The 27459-nt window shown below is 43.3% G+C and overlaps 1 protein-coding gene across 1 annotated transcript in view; it reads right to left on the bottom strand.

The window, feature by feature from the left end:
• KIAA1671 overlaps positions 1-24714 on the bottom strand; it is a 155903-nt gene extending 131189 nt beyond the window's left edge. Inside the window, exon 1 of the mRNA XM_084648916.1 lies at positions 24653-24714. The gene's annotated coding sequence lies outside the window, so the exon portion shown is untranslated. The remainder of the gene's footprint in view (positions 1-24652) is intronic.
• Between the last annotated feature and the right edge of the window lie 2745 nt (positions 24715-27459).

The following is a 27459-nucleotide window of genomic DNA, read 5'->3' as shown; positions in this document are numbered from 1 at the left end:
GGCAGATAATCCCCAAAATGCTGGTGAATATTCCAATACTTAGATTTACCAAGCCAGACTAAAACAGCTTTATTACCTTACTGGTTATTCAGAAGTCCAAACAACACAGTTCCCTTAAAGTGGCCCAGCCTCAGGCCTATATCCAGGTACCCATGTCAAATATGCTGAAAATTTCTGTAAATCTTATTTCATCATATAAAAGAAAAGGTTCTACCAATCCCAAAGGATCGGACACATTACCTCCCAGGTTAATTAATGTTTCAGATCTTGCTCAAATACATGCTACAGCCAATTCTTATTAACTAAACTAAATTTTATTAAAAAACAAAAGAGAGCATGGTTAAAAGATCAATATATATATAGAGAGAGACTTGAGCTCGATTTATTGAGGTTCAGAGTCATAGCAGAGATGGTGAGCTTTGTAGTTGTAAAGAGTTCTTTCAGAAATACTTCATAGTTTATAGTCCAATGTCCAAATATCATATTCAGGGCATCCAGGAATAAGAGGCTGCTGGACCCCGTTGACCACCCCGCTCTCCCTGGGGCTCGGGCTGCCAGCCCCAACCACCCTAACCCCGCTCTCCCTGGGGCTCGGGCTGCCAGCCCCAACCACCCTAACCCCGCTCTCCCTGGGGCTCGGGCTGTCTGCCCTGCAACTGGGTCCCACCTGCTGCCTCCAACACCCGGGGTCCTCTGGCCGCCGTGAGTGACATTTTTCTGGCCAACCCCCTGCAACGTTCTGCGAACCCCAAAAACCCCTCCAACGCATTATTAAGGATCTACAACCTATCCTGAAGGATGACCCAACACTCTCAAAAATCTTGGGAGACAGGCCAGTCCTTGCCTACACACAGCCCCCCAACCTGAAGCAAATACTCACCAGCCACCACACACCACACAACAGAACCACTAACCCAGGAACCTATCCTTGCAACAAAGCCCGTTGCCAACTGTGCCCACATATCAATTCAGGGGACACCATCATAGGGCCTAATAACATCAGCCACACTATCAGAGGCTCGTTCACCTGCACATCCACCAATGTGATATATGCCATCATGTGCCAGCAATGCCCCTCTGCCATGTACGTTGGTCAAACTGGACAGTCTCTACGTAAAAGAATAAATGGACACAAATCAGATGTCAAGAATTATAACATTCACAAACCAGTCGGAGAACACTTCAATCTCTTTGGTCACTCGATTACAGACATGAAAGTTGCGATATTTCAGCAAAAAAACTTCAAAACCAGACTCCAGCGAGAGACTGTTGAATTGGAATTTATTTGCAAATTGGATACAATTAATTTAGGCTTGAATAGAGACTGGGAGTGGCTAAGTCATTATGCAAGGTAACCTATTTCCCCTTGTTTTTTCCTACCCCTCCCCCCCCCCCAGACGTTCTTGTTAAACCCTGGATTTGTGCTGGAAATGGTCCAACTTGATTATCATACACATTGTAAGGAGAGTGATCACTTTAGATAAGCTATTACCAGCAGGAAAGTGGAGTGGGGGGGAGAGAAAACCTTTTGTAGTGGTAAACACCCATTTTTTCATGCTTTGTGTGTATAAAAAGATCATCTATACTTTCCACAGTATGCATCTGACAAAGCGAGCTGTAGCTCATGAATGCTTATGCTCAAATAAATTGGTTAGTCTCTAAGGTGCCACAAGTACTCCTTTTCTTACTGCAGTCTTATGCATCAGTATACCCAAATTTGGAGATTTTTAAGGACATAGTGCAAGAGGAATTTGTGCACTCTGGCTTTTACTGTATTTGGATGCATAACCGGACAGTATTTAAACTTAAAAAGCAAGGGACAGTAGAAATAGAAGTAGTAGTGGGTATGGTTTGTACCAATTGTTAGCAACAATTAATTGAGAGTGGGATTTTCAAAAGCGCTCACAACTGGCTGAACTCTACTCCCAACATAGTCAGTGGTAAGAATCCCACTGACTTCAATGGATGTACAGTAATATTAGGCCAACACTTTCGAAAATGCCAGCCTTAATCTTCACTGTGCCTAGAAATCATAAAATATAAACTATTTAATTCAAACAACATAAGCATCTTGCAGAGTTCTGAACTCTTGTATAACTGAAAAGGAGTACTTGTGGCACCTTAGAGACTAACCAATTTATTAGAGCATAAGCTTTCGTGAGCTACAGCTCACTTCCTCAGATGCATATCGTGGAAACTGCAGCAGGCTTTATATATACACAGAGAATATGAAACAATACCTATTCCCACCCCACTGTCCTGCTGGTAATAGCTTATCTAAAGTGATCATCAGGTGGGCCATTTCCAGCACAAATCCAGGTTTTCTCACCCTCCACCCCCCCACACAAATTCACTCTCCTGCTGGTGATAGCCCATCCAAAGTGACAACTCTTTACACAATGTGCATGACAATCAAGTTGGGCTATTTCCTGCACAAATCCAGGTTTTCTCACATCCCCCCCACCCCCATACACACACAAACTCACTCTCCTGCTGGTAATAGCTCATCCAAACTGACCACTCTTCAAGTTAAAATCCAAGTTAAACCAGAACATCTGGGGGGGGGGGGTAGGAAAAAACAAGAGGAAACAGGCTACCTTGCATAATGACTTAGCCACTCCAAGTCTCTATTTAAGCCTAAATTAATAGTATCCAATTTGCAAATGAATTCCAATTCAGCAGTTTCTCGCTGGAGTCTGGATTTGAAGTTTTTTTGTTTTAAGATAGCGACCTTCATGTCTGTGATCGCGTGACCAGAGAGATTGAAGTGTTCTCCGACTGGTTTATGAATGTTACAATTCTTGACATCTGATTTGTGTCCATTTATTCTTTTACGTAGAGACTGTCCAGTTTGACCAATGTACATGGCAGAGGGGCATTGCTGGCACATGATGGCATATATCACATTGGTGGATGTGCAGGTGAACTTGTATAACTGGTTCATTAAGGGATTCCCCACCCTTCGGTCCTATCCTCAATTGCAAAGATACTGTGTGTGTTACTTCCTACCCCATCATGGACTAAGAGTAACCCTCACCCCAGCAGGGAAAGGCTAGATGTGGATCCCTCTAGAACCAACCAATACCATTGCATTCACAAGGCAGAATGACTCACTAGATAGGAGGCTAAGCCTTATACCTACTGGGATCGATTCTCTGCAGCCTTGCACTTGTGCAGTTATTTACACCTGTGCAAAGCGAGTGTAAAAGGCTACCAATCCATACGTCTCTATTCTCACCAGTATTCTATAGCCAGGCACATAGGCAGAAATGACACAACCTACAAGGCAGTGGAGAACCAGGCCTGTCTATTCTGCCTACAAGTTCAGAGTACTGCAAACAGTTGTTTTCTGCAGTTACTGACAAAATGGAAGAAAAGAAAGAAAAGTGAGGGTCTGATTACAAAGTTAGAAATTAGTTCCCCCCGCCAAACTCCATTAGGCAACATCTCCACCCATTCCCGCAAGAGCTATTACTGGACTTGATCCTACAATACAAATCCCGGTGCTTGTAATGCCAGGAGGTGATTGGTGCACATGATGCAATAAGGGGGTTTAACAAAATTGTCTATTGCTTTGCAGGACTCTTTTCGCTTTCAATTAATGGAATAAAGATTGCTTTCAAACCAACACGATTCTTTTATTAAAAGACAACAGTCGGAGGAGAGAGTCAAACAAAAAAATCATCAGCAGGGTGGGGGATAGGGAAAGGGAAGAAGGTCTCAGGAGGAGTCATCCTGGGACGGCTAAAGATTTGTGTATGTCCAGGGCTCATATCCAACCTTCTCCTTTGGAGTACAGTCAGCGGCTGCTGTACTTCAGCAGGGCCAAACTGCAGAGGGATGGGTATTGAGTGCAGTGGGTACTGGGGGTCCGCAGGGCTGGACTGTGAGAGGGGAGGAGTGGAATGCCGCGGGTATACACTGGAGCCAGGGGGTTGATAAGAGTGTTTTGGCAGTGTCTGGGGGTGCATGGGAAAGAGTTTTGCGACAGTGGCTGCAGGGAAGGGCGGGCACAGAGCTGCTCAGTTTGAAGAGCTAGTATCGCCTGGAGCATGTCTGCTTGGCGCTCCATAACACTTAAAAGCTGCTCCATGGCTTCATTCTGGCGTGCTGTGTTCTCCTTTCAGTCCCTCTACTCCTTCAATTCCTGTTTCTCGGCAGCGGAGTGCATCATAACATTAAGCAGAAAGTCCTCCTTAGTTCTTCTTGGCCACTTTCTAATTCTGCACAGCTATTCAACTGCCAATAACAAAGAGGGAGGCTGTGCTCAAAAGGTCATCTCTGTGAAGTTTAAATGCAACATTTTACAGAAGCAGTATTGTTTGCAACACAGACAACACTGATTCAGTGATTTAAAACACTGCCAGTACTCATACACCTGTCATTAACTGGCTGACCCCAGGAAAGCACACGTGAGCCACAAGACTGCAAAAATGGTGAGTATCTACAGGGGCAAGGTAAATCACTCTTCCCGGACCCTGCTGTACACTGGGCACGTGGCTCTTGGGGAAAGCCAGCACTGTGGGTTGGGGCCTAATAATCATTCCTGTCCCCACACTTTCCACAGGAGGTGATCATTATGAAAGATATCTCAGTGTTGAGGGTGAGCAGGGACTCAAGGGAGGGTCCTCTCCAAACTTGAAGCTTCCGCCCTGGCCCCTATGTGGCTCACCTGTGAGCAGCAATGCCCCCCTCCCCCGTGACGGCACAGTGGTGAGGGAAAGTTACTGTTAATGGTGCAAGAAACAAAGCAGCTCTGCTGAAGAACCTGCAGCAGCGGATTGCCCAGTATCTCCACGAGAGTTTCCTGGACAACTCTGAGGTAGATTCCTGTGAAGTGAGGGAGTCAATCAACAGCCTGTTCCACCGCTCAGACTAGGCATGCGGTGGAAGACAAGCATGCTTTCTGCAACCCCCCTGCCCCCAATAACTCACTTCAGCAATTCCCAAAATCAGATCCACTTAGCAGGGGCCTCCTGTCCTGTTTGTGTTTCACCAAGATCCCACAGCTGTGACTGGCTAGCCTCCTCCAGGGTAGAAAAGAGCTCCTGGCTGAATGCATCTCTGGTCTCCGAGTCATCCCCTGCCTCTGGATCTCCCTCCCCCTCCACATCCTCATCCAAGATTTCCTCCTCCTGCCTCAGTCCACTCTCGACTGGTACGCAAGCCACCAAAGAAGCCACAGTGGTCTTCACAGTGGAGGTGGGGTCACTGCCAAGTATCGCGTCCAGCTCTTTGTAGAACTGGCAGCTTGTGGGCACAGCACCGGAGCGACAGTTTGCCTCCCGCACCTTGGGGTAGGCGTTCTGCAGCTCCTTCACTTTGACCCTGCACTGCAATGTGTCCAGATCATAGCTCCTTTCTGTCATGCATTGTGAAATCTGTCCATAGGTATCATAATTCCTACGTCTGGAGCACAGCTGGGACTGGACAGCCTCCTCTCCCCAAACGCTGATGAGGTCCAGCAGCTTGGCATTGCTCCAAGCGGGGTATCGTCTGGTGCATGGAGCAGGCATGGCCACCTGGAAAGATGCACGCATCACCAAGCAAACAGGAAGGGGACTTTCAAATTTTCTACAGGGTGGGGATGACAGTTGGTCACCTGAGGGCAGGGTAGTAGAGTTCAAACCGATGACCAGAGAGGTGAGAACAGGTATTGTGGGCACCTCACAGAGGCCAATCACAGCACTGTAATCGACCACAGTGTCTACACTGGTACCGCAGCGCAGTAGCCCTGGCGCAGAAAACTGTATGCCTCTCGTTGTGGTTTTCTTAAAGCACTACAACTGCGCAGTTTCTGCGCACTAAGTGGCTCGGCAGTGTGTACACAAACTTGCCACTGTAGACAGGGCCTAAGACTCTGGGAGAGGAAACTGCACTAAACACTTAATAAATAATCCACAAAATCTCACCTAATGCTCTTAGGTGAAGCCTTTGGTCTCACTGTCAGCCAGTAACACTTGCAGTAGCTCAAGAGTGATGGTGTTCCCCCCCACAGGGCTGACTTAACAGCTCAGCCTGGGCCAGCTGACAGTTTGAGTGCATGAATGATGGAAGATCAAGCAAGCATTTCATTAAGCAAAGTCTTTATCTCTTTCAGTCAGAACACATCATTTGCAAAACCAGGAAGGGATCAAAGTGCTATACAATGGAACCCTTAGCTGAAGGCCTGTTGGAGAACACACTGTACACCATCTTGCCCAGAGTTATCCAGAGTTAGACCTTGTTGGCTGGTAGCCATTTCTGCTTGGTAACAGCCTCACTTGTGTCATAGGCCTCATTGGAAACAACTCTTTACCTGCTTTGTACGACTGTCTGACAAGGAACACCTGGACAAAGTGTACTGCGTTAGAAGAGTACCCTTAGGTTCCATATATGTATGTAACACAAATGCTCTACAAAGGTTTCTTGTACAAGCTGATTAAATAAAGTCACACATCTTAGAGTGGGAGAGCATGGATAAGAAAAAGCATTCAGGTCTTATCTACAAAATGTAATATACCTCCACAATGTAATTGGTATTGTGTAAACTCAGCACAAACTAGGTAGTAACTGAGTCTAGTCTAAACAGCAATTGTTAATCTATCCCATTCCATCCCCCCAGGTTCCTCTGAAAGGATAATGTGTATTTGATCTTAATAGGGCTTCAATTCCAGCCCTTCAGTACTACCTTTTTGAGGTCTTGCTTGTTATACATGTTATCATAGGGCTGTCTGACACTATTCAAAAGCAGATTTGGTTCAAAGGAACCTCACAAACGGAGGCCTGCAAACTCCTTACTTTAATCTGTCACTACCATATAGCAGTGCTCTTCAAATGGCAGCCCATGGGCCAGATCCAGCCTGCAAGGGCCTTCCTGCTCCCAGCTGGGGGCTCTGCTGTAAGGTGGTACTGCTACTTGGCTCCAGCTCCTTGGCTCCCCTGCCAGACGGCACCTATGGCTCCCTGGCTACAGGGCATCCACCAGCCCTCAGAGACAAGGAGCCTGAATCTCTTTAGACTAGAGAACTGAAGCCCAGGGCAGAGCTGGAGCCAGGTAGCATGACTGTCCTACAGCAGAGCACCCAGTGGGAACAGAAGCTGGGAGCAGGCAGCAGGAGACAGGTATAGTACATGCTCTGGGGGGAGCCAACCCCTGCTGCCCTGGGCCTCTCCCAGCTCCCTCACTGTCCCCATCTTCCTTCCAGCTCCCTCCACCCAAGCAGTACAACGGAGGCTTCTGTCTCTTGCAGTTATCGCCCTCCCTCTCTCCACCTCAGGTGCCAAAAACACTGATGAGCATGGGAAACACACTGCTCATTCAGATAATCGGGATTTTCAATTAGCTGAAATTCTGATAAACAGACTTCAATGGTATTTAATTTAGAAACTTTAAATTTAAACACACTGGAGCTAGACTTTGTTGATACATTTCAACTTACAGTTGTACAGTTTTACTCAGGTGCTTAATCAGATCGGATGCTGATGCAACACAAAGCGATCAATGTCCTTTCATTAGATAGCAAACTCCTGAAGAGCCCTTTGGCCCTACAGAGTGCCCTTTGGCTGACCAAGATTTGGGCATTGCCTTATCCAGCCCTCAAGAAAATATAACTGAATACGCACTGCCACACAGTACACAAGCAGTCTTCTTACGGCTAACGTTCTCCCACAGCCTGCCAAAAACCAACCCTAAATGCTCCCAGTCTGGAGCAGAAGTGCAAATAGAATCTGCAAGCACAGCAGAAGCAAATGGAAGAGCAATTCAGATAAGTGTAACAACAGCCACGTTGTCAACTGGGTCCACATATCTATTCAGGGGACACCATAATAGGGCCTAATCACATCAGCCACACTATCAGAGGCTTGTTCACCTGCACATCTACCAATGCGATATATGCCATGTGCCAGCAATGCCCCTCTGCCATGTACATTGGCCAAATAGGACAGTCTCTACGTAAAAGAATAAATGGACATAAATCAGACGTCAAGAATTATAAGATTCAAAAACCAGTCAAAGAACACTTCAATCTCTCTGGTCACTCAATTACAGACCTAGAAGTGGCAATATTACAACAAAAAAACTTCAAAAACAGACTCCAACGAGAAACTGCTGAATTGGAATTAATTTGCAAACTGAACACCATTAAATTAGGCTTGAATAAAGACTGGGAGTGGAGGTGTCATTACACAAGGTAAAACTATTTCCCCATTTTTATTTTTCCCCCTACTGTTCCTCACATGTTCTTGTCAACTGCTGGAAATGGCCCACCTTGATTATCAATACAAAAGGTCGTCCCCTGTGTCCCCCCCACTCTCCTGCTGGTAATAGCTCTCCTTCTTCCGATGAAGTGAGCTGTAGCTCACGAAAGCTCATGCTCAAATAAATTGGTTAGTCTCTAAGGTGCCACAAGTACTCCTTTTCTTTTTGCAAATACAGACTAACACGGCTGTTACTCTGAAAGCTCTGCTTGAGTGATCACTCTCCTTACAGTGTGTATGGTAACATCCATTGTTTCATGTTCTCTGTGTATATAAAATCTCCCCACTGTATTTTCCACAGTAAGCATCCGATGAAGTGAGCTGTAGCTCACAAAAGCTTATGCTCAAATAAATTGGTTAGTCTCTAAGGTGTCACAAGTACTCCTTTTCTTTTTCCGGATAAAGACTAACACGGCTGCTACTCTGAAACCTAACAGCATTAGCAGAATGCTCACCACACACAAGCCTATTTCCCTGACATTCTTGTAAAGATATAATTCAGACAAAGCTGAGAAGCATTAGCAAAGCTGGCCTGTCATTGACAGAACCACGTTCACTCATGTGTTGAAACTTGTGGTTTGGGGTGGCTGAAGAAGAGTGTTAGGGCAAGAAAAACTTCCACTGCCCCATCAAGTTTAGTGTGAATAAGTCAGTTGGATGCAGAAACCTGTTCCACAACCTTTGGTGAATAAAGATCACTTTTCTCCTAGGTAAAATGCAATTTAGAAGCGTAACAAACAAACTGCAGTTCTAATATAATCAGATAAATTCATTTAAACTCCTGTCACCTCAGAGCTTTGGAGCTGTGCTCCGGCTCCGCTCCAGCTCTAGGCAAAAACCTGCAGCTCCACTGCTCCGGAGCTGCTCCGCACTCCAGCTCTGGGCTCCACTCCAAAGCCCTGCATCACCTACATGCAGCGAATACTGAGAAGTGCTACCTTTAAATACAAACACTCATCTTGATATTAATTTGTTAATCCTCTTAAATTATATACATTTAATATTAAGCTAAGTACTCTACGACTCCACCCAGTCTCCAAATTCAAACAAGCATTCTGTGTGTGTAATATGGTAAAATAAAAATGTGTGTGTTATATCACCATCAGTCTATGTACAAAGCATTAAATACATCTATTATTCTTTGTGGTAACTGTTGCTGTCAGGCTGAATGTAACATGCAAGGAAAGATTCAATATATATCAGTGTTCAGAGTAGCAGCCGTGTTAGTCTGTATTCACAAAAAGAAAAGGAGTACTAGTGGCATTTAGAGACTAACCAATTTATTAATAAATTGGTTAGTCTCTAAGGTGCCACCAGTACTCCTTTTCTTTTTGCATGTATCAGTGTGTGTGCTGCAAGAAGAGGATGGTATTAGTGAATATATTTTAAATAGAATGCTAATTAGAAACCTAAGGCAAGACTACATTTATATTAAATATCCAACAAGGACTAACATGATTCAGGTTCCGTCATTTGACAGCACATAAAAATGGTGTTTCTTGTAAAATCCACCAGGAAAAGAGCAAGCCATCTTGGCTGTAGACTCTGAGCAAGAAAGGCAATTATAAAACAAAATCTGTGTCCATTTTGTTCCATGAAGAAACGTGAAGGTTCCCATGAAAATCAAATACAGCTATGTAAGCCAAAAGTTCATAGAATCATAGGGACCTCAGGAGGTCATCTAGTCCAACCTCCTGCTCAAAGCAAGACCAATCCCCAATTTTTGCCCCAGATCCCTAAATGGCCCCCTCAAGGATTGAACTCACAACCCTGGGTTTAGCAAGCCAATGCTCAAACCACTGAGCTATCCCTCCCCGCAATGGGTCAGACCATCTGTAAAATAAAATGTATTACAGATTGACAGCTGCAAATGCATTTATTAAGGATGAGACAGCCATGTCCTTCTAAAGACTTGTTTTGTTGACTTAGGGCTAGTCTACACTGGCAATGTTAAAGCGTTGCCACGGCAGCGCTTTAATGTGGCTTGTGTGGTTGCGGCAAAGCGCTGGTGGGGAGCTCTCCCAGCGCTCTAAAAACCCACCTCCATGAGGGGCGCGGCTCCCAGCGCTGATGCACTGTCTCCACCCGTGCTTTACAGTGCTGAAACTTGCTGCACTCAGGCGGGTGTTTTTTTTAACACCCCTGAGCAAGAAGGTTGCAGCGCTGTAAAGTGCCAGTGTAGACAGGCCCTTACTGTGAGGCATACAAACATCCCTCCTAAATTTTGCCCCAATTTACCCCCCCTTTGAAAGCCATTAATGCTAAAACTGACTTGTAAAAGTACCTATAAAGACTTGATTCCAAGTCAAAGTTTGAACTCATTACCACTACTAGAAAGAAGATGATGAACAAAAAACTTGGACACATAGTGGCATTTAAATTCCTGAGAACTGAATAAGTTTATATTTTCAGATTTATATCTCATGATGGTATGAAGCAATTATCTACAAAAACAGAAATAGATTGTGGATCTGAATACAGACCAAGACCCCTTGTTGAAACAGACAGAAGCAAACCATTGATCAACACTGGGACTAGAAAAGGAGCCATTGTGAAAAAGTAATCGCACAAGAAGAGTTTCCTTTGTGTGCAGCAGCAGCTTTGGTTGCATCAATGAAAGTACAATTCATGTGTTAAATGCTGCAGCACATTCAAATGTTCGTATATTTTTGATGCGTCTTGCCAAAACAGCAGCAAGTCTTCACCCTCAGCAACTAGGAGGTTTTTATATTAAAAAGCTATTTCTAGATGACAATTTTACATCCATCATGGAAATGTTAAGATATTTGAAAAGCAACAGTTTCTTTTTATGTTCATACCTAAACAGAAAAAATAAACAAGATAATGCATTAAGATAGGCTACATGAGGGATGAATGGCCAATCAGATCTAGGTATTGCAGCAAATGTGGTATATCACTTCTGTTTTTGTTTAAACAAGAGTTAAAACAAAATTAATCCTCTATTGCTGATTTCTTTTATACTCCTCTTTTATACCCAATGGCTATGTCTTCACTGCACAGTTATTTACACTCATGTTTGCTCCTCTTCATTAGCCTAGCTTGAGTAAGAGCAGCCACACGGCAAAATAAGGACTTTCCCAAATGGGGAGATATTCCTCTTTGACTCCATGTGTGGACCCGCTTATCCCACAATAAAAGCGGTCTTATTCCGAATTAGCTTAATCCACTTTGGAATTTGGAGTAAACTAATTTGGAACAAAGCATTTATTTCGGAATAAGCATGTTCACACATGGAGTTAATCAGGAATAGTTAATATGCTTTAAAGTCATGCCCTACCTTATTCTGGATTAACTTTCATTTGTAGACAAGCTCTAAAACTCAAGCTGCACAGAGTGAAAGCATTAGCAGTTGAGTTGTGAAAACTCAAGCTATATACCCTATACCCTCTGGCTGACCAGAGCTAACTCAAGTAAAAAGCACCACCACACTCAAGGTACGAGTTTGTGTGAATGGACAGGACTCAAGTGAGGGGCAACATTCAAGTTGTAACTTTAACTCTGCAGTGAACACAAGCACAATGAAAGGTATTTAGTAAACATTTCATACATGGTTACAGTTTCTATGTAATGAAACTTCGGTAATTCATTTAATGCTCACTTTTCTACACCTGAAGACTGATAGTTTCATGCATCCAGTCAAATGATTAAGCTCCTGAAATTTATAGTTTCAATTTTTTCTACGTGCTGTAACAAATTTATTATAAAATCAAGATAATTAATATAGTAACTTGTTTCAAAGGGTAAGAAATGTTCAGTCTTCAATGTATCCAGTTTGAGAAATTCATTATAGATTTATCATGAGCCAAAAATGAAAAATGTGAACTTGCTCCTGATAACCAGTATTGTGAGTAAAAAGAAAAGGAGTACTTGTGGCACCTTAGGGACTAACAAATTTCAGCTGCAGCTCACGAAAGCTTATGCTCAAATAAATTTGTTAGTCTCTAAGGTGCCACAAGTCCTCCTTTTCTTTTTGCAAATACAGACTAACACGGCTGCTACTCTGAAACCTGGTACTGTGAGTGAAATCCTGGTCCACTGAAATCAATGAGAATTTTGCTATCACTTTAGGGGAGCTAGGATTTTACACCATATGTCTAGGTGCATGTATCAACAAAAACACACCACGGATTACACATCTATAAAAACCAACAAGGATTATGTCCAACAGACAATTCTCTGGAATCTTTTGAGTGTATCATAGAATTGCCACTAATATGCTTGTTATAAAATAACGTATAGAAGCTCACCTAATTAAAGTGTACAGTGCACATAAGGAAAGTGATTTATGCACAGTACATAAAAGACACAAACTACCATTTTAAAACACTCCAGACAGGTTAAAAAACTAACATGTAATATCATTTCCCAATTGTAACATAACTTTAAAATAGCAATAGAGAGGAGTCTAGATAGTTAGCTGTTTAATAGTTTCAGATCATGAGAATGTACTATAGAGAAAAGAAATTAGGATCAAAGTCCCAAGTGAGTTATGCATGTCTTCCCTAACAATACCAATAAAAACTCTGTTTATACATATACTTTAAAAGATTTTTTTAAGGAATCAGATACATGTTTATTATATTTGTCATATGCATCCCACAAGCCAGGTTCCTCATCATCAACATAACAATCTCTATAAATGATCTAAAGAAGCTTTTTTGTAAATCAGTTAATTGGAATTGTAAGGTCCCATATCTTGTGAGCTGCCTGATAAAATAATTAATGCTATGTATTACTGGGGCACATGGAATCCCAGCTCTCCAATAATAAAGGATCACCTGCTTCTACCCATGGGGTCACAAGTTCAGACTGTAAAAGGGACAGTGTCAACTTGGCAAAAAAATAATCAAACATATCAGAAAATAATGTACCTATTATGTTAGCAAGTATCACCTCAGATCACTAGAACTGAAACTATTATATGAAACACACTGATATTTTCCCCCAGATTGTACATCCGACATCACTGTGTCTAATCAGTTTCACCCTTATAATCAGTTAGGTTTCCTCTGCTGAAAAGATCCTTAGAAAGATCACAAGATCCTTGATCTTGATAAAATTCTGTTTCAAAGGAATTTAAAAATCTTCAGGACTGTTATTTAAGAAGTCTAACAGAAACTGGATATTTTTAATTATTAAATTTTTAAAAATTCAAGTTGCCAGTATCCCTTTAAAACTAACCAGGACAATTTAAGGAGTCACTTTTAGAAGTTTAGCTTCCAGTAACACACTTTTTCAGCCCAAGCAGAATTCACTCTAAAGCAATCAGATCAGCCAACTGGATTTGAGGAGTTAACTGAATCCTGTATTTCTCTTTCACAGAAGTACATTTCAAGAAGCTCATAATAGGCTGAGTCATTTGAGACTAGGCCAGTAGATCCACCTCAGCTATTAAATATAACAACTTTCTCCTGGTGACCAGATTTTGAGGTCATCCTGACAGATCTTACCCTTTAGTCCTGGAAGGTCAAAAAAAGTTACACATGATGATTTAGTTGGTGTTGGTCCTGCTTTGAGCAGGGGGTTAGACTAGATGACCTCCTGAGGTCCCTTCCAACTTGGATATTCTATGATATCCATCTTACATAGCTCAGGAAAGGCATTAAAACATTACAGGTTTCAGAGTAACAGCCGTGTTAGTCTGTATTCGCAAAAAGAAAAGGAGTACTTGTGGCACCTTAGAGACTAACCAATTTATTAGAGCCTATTTCCTCTTGTTTTTTCCTCCCCCCCCAGATGTTCTGGTTTAACTTGGATTTAAACTTGGAGAGTGGTCAGTTTGGATGAGCTATTACCAGCAGGAGAGTGAGTTTGTGTGCGTGTATGGGGGTGGGGGGATGTGAGAACCTGGATTTGTGCAGGAAATAGCCCAACTTGATTGTCATGCACATTGTGTAAAGAGTTGTCACTTTGGATGGGCTATCACCAGCAGGAGAGTGAATTTGTGTTGCGGGGGTGGAGGGTGAGAAAACCTGGATTTGTGCTGGAAATGGCCCACCTGATGATCACTTTAGATAAGCTATTACCAGCAGGACAGTGGGGTGGGAGGAGGTATTGTTTCATATTCTCTGTGTATATATAAAGTCTGCTGCAGTTTCCACGATATGCATCTGATGAAGTGAGCTGTAGCTCACGAAAGCTTATGCTCTAATAAATTGGTTAGTCTCTAAGGTGCCACAAGTCCTCCTTTTCTTTTTGCGGATACAGACTAACACGGCTGCTACTCTGAAACCAAACAATACAATGTGTAGACAATACTGCAGTATCATCCAATTGCCTCATGAAAGAGCATTCAGCCCACTGGGCTGCATCATGAAATGTTGCAGCTAACAACTAACTTCTGTTAGGCCCCACTTTGCTTTGCTATCCACTGTTGAAACATTACTGGTAAAGGATTCCAGAAGAAAGCGTTCAGATAATTTGGTTTGTGACTAGTTCAGTAGAGGATTAAATGGGTCACTCTCCAAGTAAGCAGAATTCTGAAGTATGTGGTATCCTCTAAACCTATATAAAAGGTTAAAAGTATTAAGGGGATCCACTCCCTCTCCACCACCTTGAGTCAACTTAGTATTCAGTGAGCATGTGCCATCTGCAAGAAAACCAAAATCAGAGCCAGCTATCCATGCTCATTTAACTTTCTTCATTGATACTAGAATGTGAAAGTGCTGAACCAGCAGCTATTTCTGAAAAAATTGCAGGACAAGTCAGCATATCCAGCTGCACAGAACAGAAACAGCACATATTTCCATCTGCATCTGCACATGTATCCCATACATCGTCCTGCAATTAAGTGGTTAACTATTTGGATTCAAGATAATTTGAATTATTTGCTGAGGGAAGTTCAGAGCTCTCCTGATGCTATTGTTTCAGTTTCTCTGACTGCAACTCAAGACAATCATGCACTAGTTTACACTGTGAAGACCATCTTTGCAACTAGAGAGACTAGAAACTTCATTTAAATAAAAAAAAAGCTTAGATCTCAGAGACAACAGCAAAAATCCATTAGTTTTGCGGCTTTTCCACAGCGTGGTTTTGTATTGTCCTTATATACAAAACAAATATCCAAGATATTACAACAGTCTCAGAGTGTGGGCACCCTCACGTGTCAAAACAAAAGCAACAATGAAGATTGCATTCACAGCCTATTACCATGAGCTTCATGTCTGGGCTTGCACTTCCAAGCAGTTTACTTCTCATTCATGCGTCTACAAACTGGCCTTTGAATACACTATGCTTTCATTCTGTGAAGATTTGTCTGATTCAAAGTAGGGTTTAGTTCTCCTGGCAGTAGTTCATTATTTAACAATTAAACACTAAGCCAACAAAGTATGTATCCACCCCAGGAAACCAATTTAAGAGTAGACAGTGACAAAAATAGGTAGCAAGGTGGATAAAAAAAAATCAGGGAGTTTTTTTTTTAAAAGATCAGATTTTTTTTAATTTAAATTGGATTTTTTGATAATTTTTTCCTCAAAAACTATCTAATTTAAAGATCATTTTAATTAAGATACATTATAGCTCAAAGGTATCTCATCATGGAATAAGGATTATAAATTCTAAATGTTTAAAACAAGTTTTGTAGAATCATAGAATATTAGGGTTAGAAGAGACCTCAGGAAGTCATCTAGTCCAATCCCCTGCTCAAAGCAGGACAAACACCCACTAAATCATCCAACAAATGTAAATGAGTTCCAATAGTTCATGGATTAGGGACCCAATTTTATGGGGTTCTGGGGGCTTCTGTCTAGATTATTTAGGTTAACCTTTCTATCGACCCAATGGGGCTCAGTGCTCAGTCTAAAAGATACCATCAGAGATGCTTAGTTTTGCAGTTCTCAAACTGTGGATTTGTGTCTCCAGAGATAACATGCTTGTTAACAGCAAAAATGTTTTAAATAAATAAATAATATATAGAAGCGAGACATAACAGACCTCAACCTTATTGTCCCTCTGCAAATTTGTGTACACAGAGTCAATCCCTTACCTCTCCCTAAATGTGCAAAGTTTCAAAAAGTTCAGTGAATAGAAGATTGTTGGGGGCGGAACAGATCTGGACAACGAGAAGAAGTCTGGAGATAAATGTGAGAAGTTAGAGACACGCAGTAGAAACAAAAGTTAAACTGTTTGAGCAGCATATTCCAGAAGTCTTGAGGTCTTTCTGAGCGTAGACTTCATTGATTTGAGATCTACCATACCATTCTCTCACTAGAAGGGAAAACCTATAATGGCAGCAGGCCGTAAAAGAGGACCAGTTGGGGAATATTTTAATGAAGTTCCTCTACCTGTGGGTAAGGACAGGTATACACGCAAAATGCGAACAGTGCAACAAAGAAATGCAAGGCCTGGTTGCCCGAATGAAACAACATCATGAGAAGTGTTCCTTCTCAGGAGAAAGCTGCATTGAAGATGATGAAAGGAACATGTCTGAACATGCAGGATCTTCAGGTTGGTAAACTTTTATTTCATACTTCTCTCTTAAGGACTGCCCATCTTCCTTCCGGACTGTTCTTGAATTCTTGCATTTGAGCAAAAAAAATACAGTTGTTACTCTATGTTACTATCATCTTAGACGCAGTTGTGATAAAAAAAAATAGCTGAAATAGGCAGCTCTTCCTTTTACAGTTTCACCTTTAAAGTAGTGCTGAGTGTTAGCGAATGCAATGAGTCATACTAAATGAGCACTATGGTAATAATAATTAAATAACTGCATTGACTTATTTTGTTTAGGAGAATCCATCCTCAACATACAGGATTCTGAAGACTATCCACCTTCAAGATCACCATTGTTTTCTATAGTTTCAGAGTTATCTGCCAATGATAGTGTTTCAGTCACATCATGTATGTCACATAGACACAGTATATCACCTGTAGCAAAAAGAAAAAAAAAAATCTCCATCACCCAGAAACAACCATAGATAAGTTTGTGATAAGAACCAGCAGATTACAAAAAGAGGTAATTGTTGAAAAAATTGCCCCATTTGTTTATGCAACAAACTCTTTTCCGTATGATTGAGAACCCACACTTCATTAACATGATTCAGTCATTAAGACCAGGATACAGTCCATCCAACAGAGCAGATGTCGCAGGCAAATTGCTGGATAAAGTGTATGAAAGAGAAATTGAGCAATGTGCAAAAGATCTAGAGGGTGAAATTGTTAACCTGAGTCTTGATGGGTGGAGCAATGTCCACAATGATCCTGTTGTACGTGCTTGTGTGACAACAGAAGAAGGGAACGTCTTCCTTACAAAAACAATTGATACATCAGGAAATGCACACATTGCAGAATACTTACAAGATGTAGCAGTAAAAGCTATAACAAACTGTGGGAAAAAAATTCAAATGTCTAGTACGCAGCTTGGTCACAGACAATGCTGCAAATGTATCCAAGATGAGAAGAAATTCAGCAGTGAAGAGAGTCCCAAGATAATAACATATGGTTGCAGTGCTCATTTGATGTAAAAGACTTCAGTGTTCCAGAAATAAAGGCTAATGTTGTTGAATTTGCAACATACTATCATAACAACCACTTTGCAGCAGCTTCTTTAAAAAAGTGGGAGGAACCAAGCTAACTCTCCCACAAGACATGCGATGGAACTCAGCAGTGGACTGTTTTGAGCACTAGATCAAGAACTGGCCTAATCTGATGACAGATGGTGAACAAAATTGTGAAAAAATAGATGGCACCATCACAGCCAAAGTTCCCAACATTGGGCTTAAGAGAAATGTTGAACACGTGCAGAGTACCTGGAAGACTATTTCTGTAGCCTTGAACAAAATGCAGGGAAATCGCTGTTTTATGGCTGACGCTGCTAAAATTTGGAAGGAACTGAGTGAGATCTTAAGCACGATCTCCAGCTCATTTTCTTGCAAATATTCTCAACACTCGGTACTGGGATCAAACCTTAACTGCCGAAGAAGAGGAGTTGGCTATGACATGGACATCCAGCAATCATCCCTCCATAATGCCAACTATAAGAAACTTCAGAGCCAAGGGTGAACCATTCAAGAAATATGTTTGTTGATGATGTTTTAAAGAAAGTCACACCAGTGAACTGGTGGAAGTCACTTAAGCACTTGGATTCAGAGACTGTTGAAGTGATAATCTCACTTTTAACAGCAGTAGCTTCTTCTGCCGGTGTAGAAAGAATATTTTCTTCCTTTGGAATAATTCATTCCAAACTGCGAAATCGTTTGGGACCTGAAAAAGCAAGAAAGCGTGTTTTTCTTTTCCAGAGTATGAACAAACAGGAAAATGAAGGTGAAGATGACTGAATAAGCTGCAGAAGCCAATATTTCAAGTTTCTCATGTTGACCTGGCTGACACAGTCTATTTAATTTTGGGGTTTTTTTTTAAAATATTTCGTTTAACTATTTTAGTTAAAAACAATTTTAACAAAACAAACCTGATTTTAAAAAATTTGAACGTTAAACTAAATTCAAAAATTCATATGCTTGTTTTGTTAAAATATTATATGTTTGCTGCTGAAGAAAAAAATCCAGAATACATAATGTTGTTGTTTTAGTTAAATAAAACAATTTAAATGTTGTCTGGTGATGTTCTCCTCCTAATTCAGCATGGCAAGAAAATCCTTCAAATATTAATGATTAACCTGCTGGTTTGGAGATATTTATGAAGTCATTGGGAGGTGAACTATCTGCTTCAATTACCTTTGGTAAATGAAATAAACAAACAATCATTCATTTTCTGATATAGCGGTAAAACTAATCTGAAAAGTTTTCAAAATAAATCACTTTAAAAATGTATACAGTATCTTCTAAAAATGAAACCAACATCTATCTCTGAGTTGTGAAGAATATGTATTAAGGTTATAACAACCAACAAGAATGCACTTTTATGTAGAAATCCATGATTAAATCGAATCTTCCTGACTAGTGATTTAAATCAAATCCACCCTGATAGGTAGGACAACAAATATCTCCATTCATTCATAAAGCATCAAGTACATCAAGTACAGAACTATAGAAGTGAAAGAAAGATACTGCCAACTTGTAGTAAACAATTACACTACATCTCTGAATTGCCTTGCTACATTACCTTGATATTCCATTTTAATTATGGAGGAAAGGAAACTAGTATTTACCAGATTTACAGTTTTAGTTATCTAATAATTTTTAACAAAAAATGATAGAAACAGGCAGCAGGAGTCATATCCTTAGCCAGTGTAAATTGTCTTAGCTTCCTGAACATCAGTGAGTCTACAGCAATTTACATCAACTGAAGAGCTCTCTTTAGATTGCTAAATACAAGTAACAACTCCTACAATAGCTTCTTGAAAGTACACAAGAAAAGTACCTGCCTTGACAAGACAGTCCAGGCCAGGCCCATGAGTTCTTATGGCCCCAACCCTGCAGTCTTACGTACACGTTAACTTAATTGCGACTACTCAAAATGCATAAACTGAAGCACTTGCATAAGTCTTTGCAAACTCTGGGTTTAAGACTGTAATCCACATAAGTGAGCAAAACAAGTCTATTCTCAGACCCCACTGCAGGAAACTGTTCTACATAAAAAGACATCTGGAAAATAAGGAAAGAAAAATGGCATTTGAGATAAACTGAATGCAAACTCTGATTTTAAAAGTTACATTATTGCACACTAATGACATTTATGATATTTTAAAGAGTTAATAAACAATGTGTGACTTCCATTGCCCTGAAAAGTTCACTTCGCCAGTGGAAAACATTCCCTAGTGAGCAGGGCTAATATATCAATTTCTGTGGGATCTAGATTAGAAAAAATGCTATTCTAACTCTTATGCTCAAAGAAAGACTTTCTGCTATGACTATGCAGTACTGTATTTCTGAGTCTTCAGAAAACTTTAGTGCCTTTAATCCCTCTCAGCTTTCCCAAGCATTCCTAACAGTGAAATTATCAAAATTCTGGTAAGTTTCATGATGACTATTTAGAAACCCATGAGCCACAGGAAAATTGCCCAGAATCATATTAGTTTTACTCTAATGATGCTTGTGAAAGCTAGCAGAAGAGGCAGCAATGAAGTTATTCATGGGCCACGACCACACAAAAAGCTTGAGAAAAATGTAAACCAGTGATGATACCCCACTGCAGCAGCTAAGAGGCTTGGGGGTGGGGAGTGAAAGCTCCTTGCTCCTTTCCAGCAGCCAAGCTGATGTGAAAGGAGAGGGAGGAGAGAAAGTGGGTTCAAATTTATCTACTAGCCAGGCCGATATGCCAGATGGAGCAGAGTCTGTGAACACCACCCAGGCAGGAATCCCAGAGCCCTACCAGCAGCAAGGGAGATGAAGGACCTGGACTTCTCACCTACATTCCATCTGGAGCTTGCTGGAAGGCTCCTGCACCTCATTTTTCATATCAGTCTCTCATGTACAGCCCTTTGGCATCTTGTAAATTTTTCAAGCACTGCCCTTTCTATATGGCACTCTTCCTTGTAGGAAAGTTATTTGCAAATCAGAACTGGAAGCTTTAGAAAACACCTATTCCAGAAGAAACCAAGCTATCCCAAAAGATTAACAGAAATGCCAAGGACAGAATAAGTATGTAGACTGAACTCCCTTCTCAGGGTTAGACATAGCTGACAGAGGTAAAAACGTCTGTACCCTGTATATACACAGCTTTCAACATTGCTACTACCAGAGGAGTTGCATTGGTGCAGAATTACATGTCTCATTTTCCCTGATTCTTGGTACCTAGTTTATTGTGAAGGCCCAGACCAGGCAGGATGAGAGAAACATGCATGAAACACTCTGGCCTGTATCTATCATATGGAAGGACTACAATCTTCAGGGTTGCCAATCAGGAAAGGACTTTTAATCAGTACTAAACATATAATTTAATATAAATAAAAAATAAGGTGGTATGCTGAGTGCTCTCCCATGAATTATAGATTTTAAAAGAGATTTTCTATGACGTTATTCATAATGGTATTCAGGATTTTCCCCAATAATCCAAAAAAAAATTTATCTATAAAAACTCAGTCACTCTCTTCTGCACTTTTTTATAGCACAAATGGAGAAGTGAAGGTTGTGGGCAATATTATCTGTAGTAGCTGGAATATCCTTAGCAGGAAGAAAAAATGTGATGAACGCAATAATAAATTAATATAGCTAATACTAGGAGCAGCACAAAAAACATTTACTTTAATCAGTAAGCTCAGGTAACCACAGAGGAAAACAGACTTGATAACCTGAAGTCTTTTCGAGTAGGGAATCAAGCTTTAAATAATTTTAATTCGTATTGTACTCTGGAAGGGCACAAACTATTTTTAAAAATCCTTTCTAAAAACTATTTTTTGCTACAATTATGTCACAGGTTACATTTTCTGTCTAAAAAGCAATTTTGTCAACTAAACTACTCCAGATAAGGAAGGTTTTACAACTTTGTTTCTATTTTATGGATAAATAGTTTTAGCTCAATATACACTAAAACAAATCCTGTAATATTGTTTTACCATAACCAGCAACAGTTCTTAGAGAAATTGTAGAAAAATAACTGGATTATGTTACCAGTTGACTTTCCCCATTATTTAATCAGGCAATTTCTTCCATGTATTGTCTACTCCTTTACTATGTCCCAGAATATTGTAGAAAAAAAAAATCATAACCACTCTGCTTCAAAAAGGTGTGAACCACCCTGTTTTATGGCATAAAGAAAAAACCTTCTATTCTGGAGGGGGGAAAACCCCAATATCCATTCTTGTAAAAAAAAAAAAAAAAAAAAAGTGGGTCTGAGGCATCTGATCTAACTTCACTGTTACCCTAGTAACATTGTTTACCTCCTCCGCTTGCCATGAAAATTGCCTACAGTTGCCACAGAAAAAAGTCTATTTTGACAGAACATCAATGGCCATATGTTAGTGTTCCTTTAGCATGATACCAACATTTTACATTGTCACGTGCAGCAGATTATCTTGAACAGATTTATACCATTATACTCTGAAAAATCAAAGCCAAAAGAATACAAACTGGTTAGCACATTACATGATGGCATAGATTAGCAGCATACCATCTGCCAAACACGATTTTCCTTAAATCCATTCCATACTGAAAAGTCAAAGTCACATAGATGATGCATCAGAAACAAATATCAAATCAATATTCATGTTTACATGATTAATTACTTAGCTTCTCAGAAAAGGAAAGTACAGTAACAATCCTGCAATTAAATCCACACAAGCAGTTTATTACTAAAACTGAATATAATAAATAATGCAGGGAAAAAAGTGGATTCACAGACTTGGACTTCCATCTCAACAGATATGTTTAATTTGCAGTTTTAGAACACCCAGATACAGATTCTCCTCCCACTGAAATCAATTGCAGGCCCTCCACTGACTTCATGGCAGTGGGATTAGGCCCCATGTGATCTTTTTAACAGATTACTTATGCCCAATATAGCATAAACCTAACTATACAATGTCCTTGTAGTCACATATGAATTACTGCATGTTTTTCCAATTCTGGTATAAAATAAATGTATATTATGTTAGATGCACCAAATAATGACAAAATATAAATCTTTTCTTTCCATCCGGATCCTTTACTATTTCAATTTAGCACTGCTAAAATTGCAATACATGGACCAATTTAGCCAAAAACAAGCTATTTGCATCCACAATGTGTTGGAATCATGAAGCCCTGCACTTAGACTCATAGACTATCAGAGTTGGAAGGGACCTCAGGAGATCATCTAGTCCAACCCCCTGCTCAAAGCAGGGCCACTTGTTTCCAGTTACACCAAACTGAAACAAATAAACCTAAAGAGAATAAACAATGACATTAAAAATGTAGCTCAACCAAGTCTAATCATCTCAAGTGCTATACAACAAATTATAGATGTCAGTCTCTTAATTAACCCATGAGGCTTTAATAAGATTTAAATACTATGGAATGACACAGTAGAGAAGGAAGTTATAGCATTAACATTTTCCTTAGACATTTTTATTTTTAGCAAGGAAACAAAACAAAATCAGTGTTAGAACAATTTAAACCAAGATACCCAGTTGATACTCAGATTAGGCAATTATTTGTCCAGTTGACAGGTAACTAATGATGGGAGGGGGAATAAGAACAATGAGGGGAAGAACGGGGAGTAGGAGTTTTATCTGTAGCTACCACTAGAGATTGTTACACTTTTCCAAACAGCTTTAGTGTTTAATCCCATCAAAAGGGATGCATTATTCCCACAGAAATGGAGACCATAACAACCACCACCAAAACAACAAAAAACAAGGGAAGAAAAATATCTGGAAGCAGCCAACTTATAAATCTTTCTGCAAATACTTTATGCATGAGAAGTTACCAGTGTGTATCAGTTTGACAAATCACCGAATGTCAGAGAGACACACAAGGCTCCTCGGGATTTCTACAGAAGCTTCAAAGCCATTTACAAGCACCAGCTGAGCAGAGCTCAGACCCACAGGGAAGTTGTCCGCTAACTTTGGGAACAAGTCCCGGACCAGCGTTTTCAAACTCGGCGACCTGAAGTTGGACACCTAAAGGCAGAGCTCGCAGCCCGACTTCCAGACGCGCTGAGCACCCTCCGCTCCCTTCGCAGCTGGGGTGCTCAGCGCCGCGGCAACCCACGGGCCTGCGCGAGGGGACTGGGAAGGGCCGCCCAGGGGGCCCGGGGCGCGTGGAGCAGGGCTTGGCCGGGCACTTTCAGAAAGGCGAGGGAGGGTAAACAATGAGGGCAGGGTGCCCCGGGGCGGGGGGGGTCTCAGAGAGATGGGAGCAGGGTACCCCCTGGGGACGAGAGGTCGGGGGGGCAGGGTGCGCCTTGGGAGAGGGGTCAGGGAGGTCTGGGGGGCCAGGGTATCCCTGGGGACAGGGAGGTCTGGGGGGCCAGGGTGCGACTTGGGAGAGGGGTCGGGGAGGTCTGGGGGGGCAGGGTACCCCTGGGGACAGGGAGGTCTGGGGGGCAGGGTACCCCCGGGAAGGGGGCTCAGGGAGGTCTGGGGGGCAGGGAAGTCTGGGGGGCAGGGAAGTCTGGGGGGGCAGGGTACCCCTGGGGAGGGGGCTCAGGAAGGCGGGGAGCAGAGTGCCCCTGGGGAGGGGGGGGTCAGGGAGGTCTGGGGGGGGCAGAGCACCCCTGGGGAGGGGGGAGTCAGGGAGGTCTGGGGGGGGCAGAGCACCCCTGGGGAGGGGAGGTCTGGGGGGCAGGGAAGTCTGGGGGGGCAGGGTACCCCCGGGGAGGGGGCTCAGGAAGGCGGGGAGCAGGGTGCCCCTGGGGAGGGGGGGGTCAGGGTGCCCTGCCCTGAGGGGGGCGGGGTCCCGCGGGGGTCCGGTCCATGGCGCCCTCGGGGGGCGGGAGCTGAGACAGCTCGGCCCCTCCCCCCAGAGCGAGTCTCAGAGGGTCCCAGCCCCGCAGGGCCCAGCCGCGGAGCCCCCACCTGCGTCCCGGGCGTGCGGGCGCCCCAGCCCCAGCGCGGCGCCTCCTCCCGCTGCCGCCGGGCGCACCGCGCAGCCTAGCCTGCTGCCGGGGGGGGCGGGGGGAGCCGACCGCTCGCGCACCACGAGAGCCCGCCCCGCGCGCAGCCCAACCTGCTGCCGGCCCCACGGGACGAACGGAGGGAAGCGCCTCTGTTACCATGGTGACCGCGAGCTGGGCGGGGCCTGGGCGAGGCGGACCCCCGGCGGGCGGGGCTTGCCCGGGGCGGGGGCTCGGGAGCTCGCGTCCGTTCTCCTGGGGCTCGCTCGCCCCTCCCCCCCCCCATAGACCTGCCTGGCTCACGGGGAGTTGTACGGGGCTGGGCCCGCAGCGGGGCTGCCCTGGGGGCTCGGGAGCCGGGTGGCGAGGCCAGAGGCGCTGGGACTGAGGGGGGGGGCGCTGGGACTGGGGGGGGGCGGGGGCTGCGGCCTCCCCCCCGGCGCCAAGTGGTTTCCCTCATCTCCAGGGTTCCCAGCACCCCCCCCCGCACACACTGAGACAGTGCCCCCGGGGGAGGCGCCCCCTACGCGGAGGTGCCTTTGCTGGGGCCTGGGAGGCGGGGTCAGGCTTCAGCTGGAGCCCGGGGGTGCTCGGGGCTGTACGCACCTGAAGCCAGGCCTGGAGAGCCCCGCCCTGCTGGCTTTGCCCCCTCGAGGCCGGCTGATTTTGTTCCATGGGGGGTACAGGGTGGTTCAGCCTCAGCCCCCGCAGCTGAATATTTCACACAGTGACGCCTTTTGCTGATGAGGGACCTTTGGGCGACCTTCACCGCGGCTCCTGCGAGAACGTGGTGCCAATTACAGTACCAAGGCCTTTCCGACGTAACTCAAAAGGCCGAGGAACGACGGGCAGGGGCGGCCGGCTCCTGGAAGCTGTACACGTTAAACCCAACAAAGGCACCCTTATTCCCAAACCCGAATGCACGCATGGGGATTCAGACCAGAATAACTCAGATGCCCCCTAAGAGCGTCCATGAGAATCTCCCCTGCCCCCTACCGCTTTTAAGGTCACACATTGTTGGAGCTGTGGAAATATGACGCTTTGCCATTAAGGAAGGTGTGGTGCTCTATAAACAGTGAGTCCAAAGTAGCAGTGAGGCAGAGTGACACTCAGAGGGGCATGAGTCACTGTAAACAGAAAATATCTGCACTGAGATGTGGAGATAAAGGGAGAGTCCAACCTTCAGTACCTAGAGGCACGCTATTGCCAGGCCAGGTGAGCGATGTTCGCTCCGTGCTCACACTGTTAAGAGTACCCACATAACGCAAAGAGACTGAGGCAAATTCATCCCTCATTTACTCCTGTGAGATGCCTTTGATGTCAACAAAGTCGCATCATAGTAACAGTAGAATTTGGGCCTGTGACTAAACTGCTGTGCTGTCGCAAGGTTTCTGAACGCTGAGGACGGGATACCCGCCACACGTGTTATGTAGCTTTCCACTGTTGTATTCAAAGGAAAATGGCAGCCGCGGTGATGCTCTGGTGTTTTGGTGGAAAGGTGCAGATCCCAAGTCCTGGCAAGACCCTGAAGTGTTATGCAAGATTCACTCTGAGTAATCACAGATTAAATCCTAGCGAGGAAGGCTGCTGTTGTGATTAAAGCACTTGTCTCAGCCTCAGGAGATCACGCTTCACTTCCCATCTCTGCCACAGGTTTTCTGTATGCCTCAGTTCCCTATTTGTAAGAGAGGCACTACTCCTCTCTGTCTTGACGCTTCAGCTTATAGACTCTTTCGGGAAGTGTTGTCTTTTACTATATGTATGTACAGCACCTAGCACAGTGGGGTCCTGATCTCAGTTGGAGTGGTGTAGTTAACAACTAAATCATCACATTATTGCTCAGATGTCTGCCTCAATGGCATCTTCCTCCATAGAGCTGCCTACACCCAGCAACAGAGCCAGTCATCTGAGACCTAGCCAAGCAGGGTATCCGCTGTTACAGTCTTTCCAAAACCCCATGATTTTGGTGAGTGCCACTCAGAGCTATTTCAAGCAAAAGCAAATATTCTATTCTGTAGAAGCTACTGAGACTCACTTCTGGCTACCTTCTGGGATTCCCACCCTCTGAGGGGAAAACCTCAGGTGTACTTTTAGAAGTTTTGAAAATGAAAATTCCCAAAGAGATGACACTTTTAAAGCTTCAGCTACAGCCATAGGAACTCGCTTCTCAGATGCTTCAAGATCCAGCAGGCTGCTGGCAAAATCTCTATGCATAATGCTATGGGTGGACATAGCACTGTAGGATAGGTGAAATAGCACAAGCGGGACTGTATGCTGAAGTGCTTACAGTCTAAAGGCAAGGGCCCAAATCCTCCCCTAGCCCTTGTCACTTGGTGGGGACCTGACCATAGGAGGAACCAATGCAGTTCCAGGGGCATTGAGGAAGGAGGATGCTGAGATCCTGCCCCTAGGATCTGAGTACTTTTTACATGGATGAGCAAAGCTGGAGCCAATTCACAGAGGTTTTGGAGCCAGGCTGGAGGGCCACCGGCATTCGCCTACCTTCCATGGGTGGAGTGCAGTCGCTCACGCAGAGCAAAGTTCCACTGTCATTGTGTGGCATATGGGAAAGGATTCCTTCCCCTCCTGGCACCCCAGCTTCTTACATAAACCCCTCCTCTTCAGGAGTGAGTATTTAATTCATAGGAATTAACTGCAATCCATGGATAATGTTAAATATTGAGTCCCAACCCATGTCATAAATTAAAGCTGTAATTCCATCCCAGAGGGGCAACAGCACTAGCAAGCAGATCCTGCAAGATGCCATGG

This window comes from Lepidochelys olivacea, assembly GCF_965140295.1.
Source record: "Lepidochelys olivacea isolate rLepOli2 genome assembly, chromosome: 15".
Taxonomy (NCBI): domain Eukaryota; kingdom Metazoa; phylum Chordata; order Testudines; family Cheloniidae; genus Lepidochelys; species Lepidochelys olivacea.
The sequence above is the reverse complement of the archived record's forward strand: the minus strand, read 5'-3'. Positions and strand labels throughout refer to the sequence as shown.